At 39.9% G+C, this 8,503-nt stretch overlaps 1 non-coding gene across 1 annotated transcript; it reads right to left on the reverse strand.

The window, feature by feature from the left end:
- Positions 1 to 3,205: 3,205 nt before the first annotated feature.
- Positions 3,206 to 3,281, reverse strand: trnav-uac (transfer RNA valine (anticodon UAC)). The gene has a single exon. It is a non-coding gene; the product is annotated as a tRNA-Val (tRNA).
- Between the last annotated feature and the right edge of the window lie 5,222 nt (positions 3,282 to 8,503).

Genomic DNA, 8,503 nt, shown 5'->3' on the forward strand with positions numbered 1-8,503 from the left:
AAAACATATAGCCCAACGTTTGTAGAACAACTAAAGTTACATTAATAACTCTAAATTAAGCATATAGGAATACCTACTTATTTGTTAACCGCTCATATAGCATATATATATATATATATTTATATTTGAGATTATTTTTGCGACTGCAAAGCTGTCATCAAGGCAGTAGGGTGGCTACTTTGAAGAATCTCAAATACAAAAAATATTTTGATTTGTTTAACACTTTTTTTGGTTACTATATGATTCCATATGTGTCATTTCATAGTAAAAAAAATTAAATAAAGAAGAGAATGGAATGAGTAGGTGTGTTCAAAATGTTTGACTTTTACTGTATGTGTATGAGTGTAAAGGGCTACAGTAACATTTATATTACTACAGCTAGTACAAGCGCTCACTCTTAAACATATACATTCTGAATGTATTACAATCGGTCTAATTTCAGTATGAAAAGTGCCATTGTGTCAGTCTCATGTTGCCTAGTAAAGTAAAATGGACCAAGTGCACATTTGGGATGAAATACTGTACTATTATTTTCATTGGTGGCAGGAGAGTAAGGGGGGATCATAATATTAAAATCCGTATTTAACCTTTCAAGGCAAGAGGATTATGCAGCAAAGTCTCCATTCCGAATGGTTTCCTCGCCCCCTACTCCCCTGCCATAATATTGATCATTATCACCATTGTGTGAAAAGAGGATTATCATATCGTTCCATAAACCCAGGAACACCCCTACCATTATGAAGTCATTTCCTTCTCATCAGGAGCGCCTCAGCAGCCTGGCGGTGTGCGTGACAGTCAGCTGGGCTGTCACAGGTGACCGCGTTGTCTCTCCCTGTTCATTGTCTGAGCTGAGCTGCCTGGCAGAGAGAGAGAGTGAGAGCTATATTCCAGAAGAGACGGAGGATGCCGCTCAAGGCACACTCCTCTCATTCATACTTGAACTTGGAAATTCAATTGAATAGCGGATGGTTGAGGTGGAAATCGGTCTTGATAAGTATTTCTGACACATAGTGTGAGGCGGTGAGGGCCAGAGGCCTTAGACGGTAAGAAGTGCAGGTCCAGTAAGCAGGAGAGAGATACAGGCAGGGTAGCAGTCAGTCAGAGGGGCCAGAACCACAGCTGATACTATTTGTATGACAGCTCTCTTAGAAATATGTGGAGTACAATTTGTTAAGCCACGCCCTGGAATTTTGGGCAACCAATCGCAGCGCTCCAATGGATAGCAATGGTCTTCGAGTCCAACACTTCGGACAAGCTCACGTTTGAAACGCATGAAAGTCAGGGTAGTCGCCTGCACCTCCTTCTCTAGCTTGAGCAAACATGTTTTCAGCACATTCATTTCCGTGACTGATCAAAAATAGTTTTTAATCAAGAAACAAATTGTTTAAATGGCAAAATAATTGAACAGTGCAGCAGGAGTACTTGATACTGTGATTCCTGAAATGCAGAGCCTGTTGGAGTATTTTTTTCAAATCCTAAATTCAACTTTTGTTACATTATCTGCTAGTTCAGCTGGTTAGCTAGCTCTCAGTCTAATTGACCACCAAACGTTGCTAAAGCTAGCTAGCTAGCCATTTAATATAACTTGTTTTTTTTTACTTGAAATGTATGTTAGCTGGCTGAGTTGGCTATATTAGGAATATAACTCTCATCTGCGGTTGACATCATCAAATTTATTAGCTTCAAAAGTGCTTAGTAGGTTTGACTGCATGCTGACAGTGAATTCAGAGCCATTTAGTGGCTAGCTACACCACAAACATAATTTTACCAGGTTTCCATGAAGCAATTGTAATGACAGTCAGACACAATATACCCAAGAGTTTCCTGATTTGCAAGGGGTAGTCTGTGTTTAATTTGATTGTTTATGAGAAACACAGTTTGAGATCATTCTGAGGTGATTTCGCCAGCGGTCAGAGGGGGGGGGGGGGGCTTAGCAAAGGGTCAGTTATAGAAGAAGAGTAGAGTCTGGGTTGGGGCTGCTGGTACTGTATTTTTTTAAATGTTTTTCTATATAAGGTCCCACAGTTAACAGTGCATGTCAGAGCAAAAACCAATACATGAGGTCAAAGGAATTGTACATAGATCTACAAGACAACACCCTATAATTACAAAGCAAAATCTATTTTCTGTATTTTTTATAACTGATCCTGACTAGTCTCCCAGTCCCTGCCGCTGAAAAACATCCCCACAGCATTCTGCTGCCACCCCCATGATTCACCTTATAGGGATGGTGCCAGGTTTCCTCCAGATGTGACCCTTGACATTTAGGCCAAAGAGTTCAATCTTGATTTCATCAGACCAGAGCATCTTGTTTTTCATGGTCTGAGAGTCCTTTAGGTGCCTTTTGGCAAACTCCAAGTGGGCTGTCATGTGCTTTCTACTGATGAGTGGCTTCCATCTGGCAACTACCATAATGGCCTGATTGGTGGAGTGCTGCCGAGATGGATGTCCTTCTGGAAGGTTCTCCCATGTCCACAGAGGAACTCTGGAGGTCTTTCAGCGTGACCATCGGGTTCTTGGTCTCCTCCCTGACAAAGGCCCTTCTCTCCCGATTGCTCAGTTTGGCCGAGCGGCCAGCTCTAGGAAGAGTCTTGGTGGTTCCAAGCTTCTTCCATTTAAGAATGATGGAAGCCGCTGAGTTCTTGGGGACATTCAATGCTGCAGAAATGTTTTGGTACCCTTCCCCAGATCTGTGCCTCGACACAATCCTTTCTCAGATCTCTACAGACAATTCCTTCGACCTCACGGCTTGCTTTTGGCTCTGACATGCACTGCCAACTATGAGACCTTATGTAAACAGGTGTGTCTTTCCAAATCATGTCCAATCAAACAGTGTGCACCTGAGCTCAATTTTGCATCTCATAGCAAAGGGTCTGAATACTTATCTAAATAAGGTTTCTGTTTTTTATTTTTATAAATGTGCAAAAATTAAAAAAAAACTGTTTTCACTTTGTCATTATGGGGTATTGTGTGTAGATTGATGAGGAAAAAAAAATATTTATCAATATCAGAAAAACTCAAGGAGTCAGAATACTTTCCGAATGTACTGTTCCCCTTGTGGTACTTTGCAGAATGGTAAGATACAACTAAATCACTGCAAGTTGTTTACATTTTAGTCATTTAGCAGACACTCTTATCCAGAGTCACTTACAGTAGTGAATACATACATTTCATGCATTTATTTTTATTTTTTTAATTTTGTACTGGCCCCCCATGGGAATCGAACCCACAACCCTGGCGTTGTACACACCATGCTCTACCAACTGAGCCACAGGGAAGGCTGATGGAAAGCAGATGCTGTCCATCTGCAATGCAAGTGTAACACAGTAGTTTCGTTTTAAAAAATGTAATAGAATTTGTCTGCCTTGTCTCAAAAGGGACACTAGCACAATAAGGTGGACAAATCCAGCACAACTCGTAAAAGCACCACACAAAAGTAACTAGGTTACTTAATTCAATAGCAACCTGACTCTTAGCTACTTCCGCCTGTGTGTATTTACACTTGGCTTCACTGTCATTTTCAGTATTTAATGGAGGGGTCATTTCTGCCTGCTCCCTAAACCTTTGTGTTTCTATATTCTCTGTAGCTACATTCTTTGAACATATTTTAATTAAATCATAGCTTGATTCAGCCTGTCTCAGTCTTACCGACAGAAAGGTTATTCAACTATTAAAGTGAGTCACAGGGCGATGTGTTGTGGGTAGAGGGAGCCAGGAGAGGTTAATTAGGTAACCATTGCTGCTCCTAGTCCTTCATACCTCCAGCAATAGCAGCATTCTTTTATCTGAGATGTGCCAGAGAAGGACTGTGGCTTTAGAGAGCGCAAGCGCAGGAAACATCTACTGGGCAGCAGCAATAGCTCCTCTGAATTAGCTAGGTTAAATATCATTTTTTTCTCCACACAATGCTGATAACAAAACTGTGACCCCGCTTTGTGAACTTGGTCATGAAAACAAACTTTGGAGACAGAAGAAGTGAAATTGTTTGGAGGGAAAAAAACTATGGAAAAGGGTATGAGTAACCAGATCAGCGTCCTTTTGTGCACTAAGGCCCCGATTGCGACCCGAGTTATGTGCACGCAAATGGAACATAATTCCCTTTTTAAGCGCTTTCGCAGTATGCGTATTCTGACCTTGAACTTAAGCATGAGAATAGCATGCTATTCATTCGCTATTCGTTTGAGCTGGAACTCAGATAAATGAAGGCGTGGCGGAGGACTGTGTACAGATCCGCCGTATTCTGACCTTGACTTAATTCCCTCATAATTCTACCACCTTCACTCGAGAGTAAACCATGAATACGTTCGTGCGAACATACAGGTTTCAAGTGGGAAAAGCATAAACTTATTTTTGTTATATATATTTAAATTACAGAATTCTCCACGCACTTCTCCTTCTCCATGCACATAAATTGATAAGAGCTATTGATAAAAAGCTTTGAAAACGAGTAATCCTTTTGGAGAAGGGGATTGTAAATACACATTGCAATTGTTTTAGATGATTTTTTCCTTATGATCCCTGGAGACTAATGTGATTCCAGCCATATGAAAGCACACTGAACATGACATGTATTGCGGCTCCTTTTCCCACAGTGAAATATTATAGAAATAAATACCTATGAAGCTTTTCAGAATTTAAATTGTGTGCCCTCATAATTTGCGTGGATGGTTCATCAACATTTTGATTTATGTAATTTCATGACTTTTCCATGAGATCTCTATGACTTTTAACAAAATGTCCATTACTAACAATTGGTACAGTACGTATAACAACAGTAAGTGTCATCAACACTGGGAGGCTGGTCTCTGATCCCATGGACCATCTCCTGTTGTTGTACAAGGTACTTAACCCCCTGCAAAGTAGAATACCTGTTAGGCAACTGTATAAAACACATGGTCAACCCTCAGCCTGGAGAGCTACTGGGTGTGCAGGCTTTTGATCAAGCCCTGCTCAAACACATCAGCGACAGTTTATCAAGATTTGGTTGAGCAGCTCATTTCTAAATGTGGTTTGTTAGAGGGGGACTAGAATAAAAGCCTGCACACCCATTAGCTCTCCTGGAAGATGGCTGCCCATCCTTGATGTAAAACACTGCTACATGACATCCAAATAATGGCGACACATTTTTTTTGGGGGGGGGTCATATTTATCTTAGCTACCTTAGAAGAACTTACTTTACAGGTTGACTAGCATCTACTGAGTTGCAATGTCCCATACATTAGATGCCCAAATCAACTGGAAGTATATACAAAAACAAGTTTTAAACCCACAGATTACAAAAGACTACATCTAATATTTTTTCCTAAAATGTATGTTCACGATTCACAAAGGATTATTTTTTATTCAAATATATCAATTCAATGCGATTGAACCGAATCATAACTAATACAATGGTGAAGTGAATTGTGAGTTTAATCAAAAATAAATTGTTTAAATTAATCATATGAATCATTTAAAAAAGTAAATCAACTTTGTATGACCTTATTTGCGACTTGCAAGTGTCAGTGGAAAGTTTTTTAGGAACTGATGAAAACATTAATACAGCTAAACAGTTAACTAGAGGGTACAATATATGTTTTGAATTGGCTACCTACCTAGTTAGTCTGTTCTTTTTTTTGGATTCATAAAATATTTAAAAACTGTGCCAAAATAAATTACAATAACAGAAATTATTATATACATTTTTCAGATTTTATCATTTTCCGAAACCTTTCCAGGCCTGGAAAACACCATTTTAAAATACCATGACTTTTCCAGGATTTTCATGACTATTAGGCACTATTGGGAGCCACCGTCAGTAATATCCACATACATTTCCTTTTTCATCATTTAATTCCATTCCGTTTACATTTCTTTCTTGTGTCACTTCCTTGTAAGTTGTTCCAAAAGGGTCACTAGCAATAGTTGCTCATATGGGGCGGCAGGTAGCCTAGTGGTTAGAGGGGGGAGGCAGGTAGCCTAGTGGTTAGAGGGGGGAGGCAGGTAGCCTAAGGGTTAGAGGGGGGGAGGCAGGTAGCCTAGTGGTTAGAGCGTTGGACTAGTAACTGAAAGGTTGCAAGATTGAATCCCCGAGCTGACAAGGTAAAAATCTGTCGTTCTGCCCCCTGAACAAGGCAGTTAACCCACTGTTCCTAGGCTGTCTTTGAAAATAAGAATTTGTTCTTAACTGACTTGCCTAGTTAAATAAAGGTAATAAAAAATATTAGGATAATGTTGTTCAATCATTTGGGACATGTAACCTATTTGAATCATTATGGAACACAGGTTTCAGTGCTTTTCAGATATGAGGTTGAAATTTTGTTGACATACCAACACTGATCAAAAACATAGATGTTTTGTTACAGTCACATTTTTCATTGTGAAAAATATAACACGTTGTTTTCCTGTTCAAACAACTTGTTTTGATCTCTACACAGAGTCCCTCATCAACTCCATAGCTTCAAGTTGAGGCATCTGTTTTGCGGTAGATTGGGGTAGATTTGACAGGAGGTGAGTATGTATATTGTGGCTAGATTCACAGCACCCTGAAATAGCATCCTTTCAGGTCAGACAATGCAAATATGTATTGCTACACAGCTCCAGTGTATTCTATAACAGTTCAAGTGATCATCAATAACTGTGTTTTTTCCCCTCCACATTTTTGAAAATTAAATATTCTGTATTCTTTCCATTGGAATTGAGTCATATCCAAACAATTATAACCCTGTGACTACACACTGGCATTATTCCTGGCAATGTTGCAGCCACGAAGCTACCAAACAAAAGGTTATGTTGCAGCCATGTAGCTACCAAACAAAAGGTTATGTTGCAGCCACGTAGCTACCAAACAAAAGGTTTATGTTGCAGCCACGTAGCTACCAAACAAAAGGTTATGTTGTAGCCACGAAGCTACCAAACAAAAGGTTTATGTTGCAGCCACGTAGCTACCAAACAAAAGGTTATGTTGTAGCCACGAAGCTACCAAACAAAGGTTTATGTTGCAGCCACGTAGCTACCAAACAAAAGGTTTATGTTGCAGCCACGTAGCTACCAAACAAAAGGTTATGTTGCAGCCACGTAGCTACCAAACAAAAGGTTTATGTTGCAGCCACGTAGCTACCAAACAAAAGGTTATGTTGTAGCCACGAAGCTACCAAACAAAAGGTTTATGTTGCAGCCACGAAGCTACCAAACAAAAGGTTTATGTTGCAGCCACGTAGCTACCAAACAAAAGGTTTATGTTGCAGCCACGTAGCTACCAAACAAAAGGTTTATGTTGCAGCCACGAAGCTACCAAACAAAAGGTTATGTTGTAGCCATGTAGCTACCAAACAAAAGTTTATGTTGTAGCCACGAAGCTACCAAACAAAAGGTTATGTTGTAGCCACGAAGCTACCAAACAAAAGGTTTATGTTGCAGCCACGAAGCTACCAAACAAAAGGTTATGTTGTAGCCACGAAGCTACCAAACAAAAGGTTTATGTTGCAGCCACGAAGCTACCAAACAAAAGGTTATGTTGTAGCCACGAAGCTACCAAACAAAAGGTTTATGTTGCAGCCACGTAGCTACCAAACAAAAGGTTTATGTTGCAGCCACGTAGCTACCAAACAAAAGGTTTATGTTGCAGCCACGTAGCTACCAAACAAAAGGTTTATGTTGCAGCCACGTAGCTACCAAACAAAAGGTTTATGTTGCAGCCACGTAGCTACCAAACAAAAGGTTATGTTGTAGCCACGAAGCTACCAAACAAAAGGTTTATGTTGCAGCCACGAAGCTACCAAACAAAAGGTTTATGTTGCAGCCACGTAGCTACCAAACAAAAGGTTATGTTGCAGCCATGTAGCTACCAAACAAAAGGTTTATGTTGCAGCCACGTAGCTACCAAACAAAAGGTTGTTGTAGCCACGAAGCTACCAAACAAAAGGTTTATGTTGCAGCCACGTAGCTACCAAACAAAAGGTTTATGTTGCAGCCACGAAGCTACCAAACAAAAGGTTTATGTTGCAGCCACGTAGCTACCAAACAAAAGGTTTATGTTGCAGCCACGTAGCTACCAAACAAAAGGTTTCAAGGTTACATACTGTAGGAGAGTGGACTAGATTATAAAACAGTTATAGAAGAAGATAAATGAGATGATTTACCAACTGGTATATTGTATATCCTTTTCAAATGAATGACTATTCCATTTGAGTAGGCTAGATTTCATCATCCTAGCTATATATTCAGATACAATAGCCAATGTGCGAAGCTTGGTCAACTGCCCTCCCTTCAGCTTTTGATATTCAAAGTTATAGTTCCTTAGACACTATCAATATGACTGGAGGCTTTTTCTGTTCCACGACCCTTTTCAAAAGGCAACGAGGAGTTGGAAAGTTTAAGAGACCAAACAAAGCTGTTGGCTGCGTGACCAGATAAACAGTAAAGAAATGTCCGGGTAATGTATTATTCACAGAGGAAATTAATCAATTTCCGACCATTCTCCAGCCCTTGCAATTATACGCGAAGAAAAAATGCTATCCATCAC

Source organism: Salmo salar, chromosome ssa10, assembly GCF_905237065.1.
Source record: "Salmo salar chromosome ssa10, Ssal_v3.1, whole genome shotgun sequence".
In the NCBI taxonomy this organism is placed as follows: Eukaryota; Metazoa; Chordata; class Actinopteri; order Salmoniformes; family Salmonidae; genus Salmo; species Salmo salar.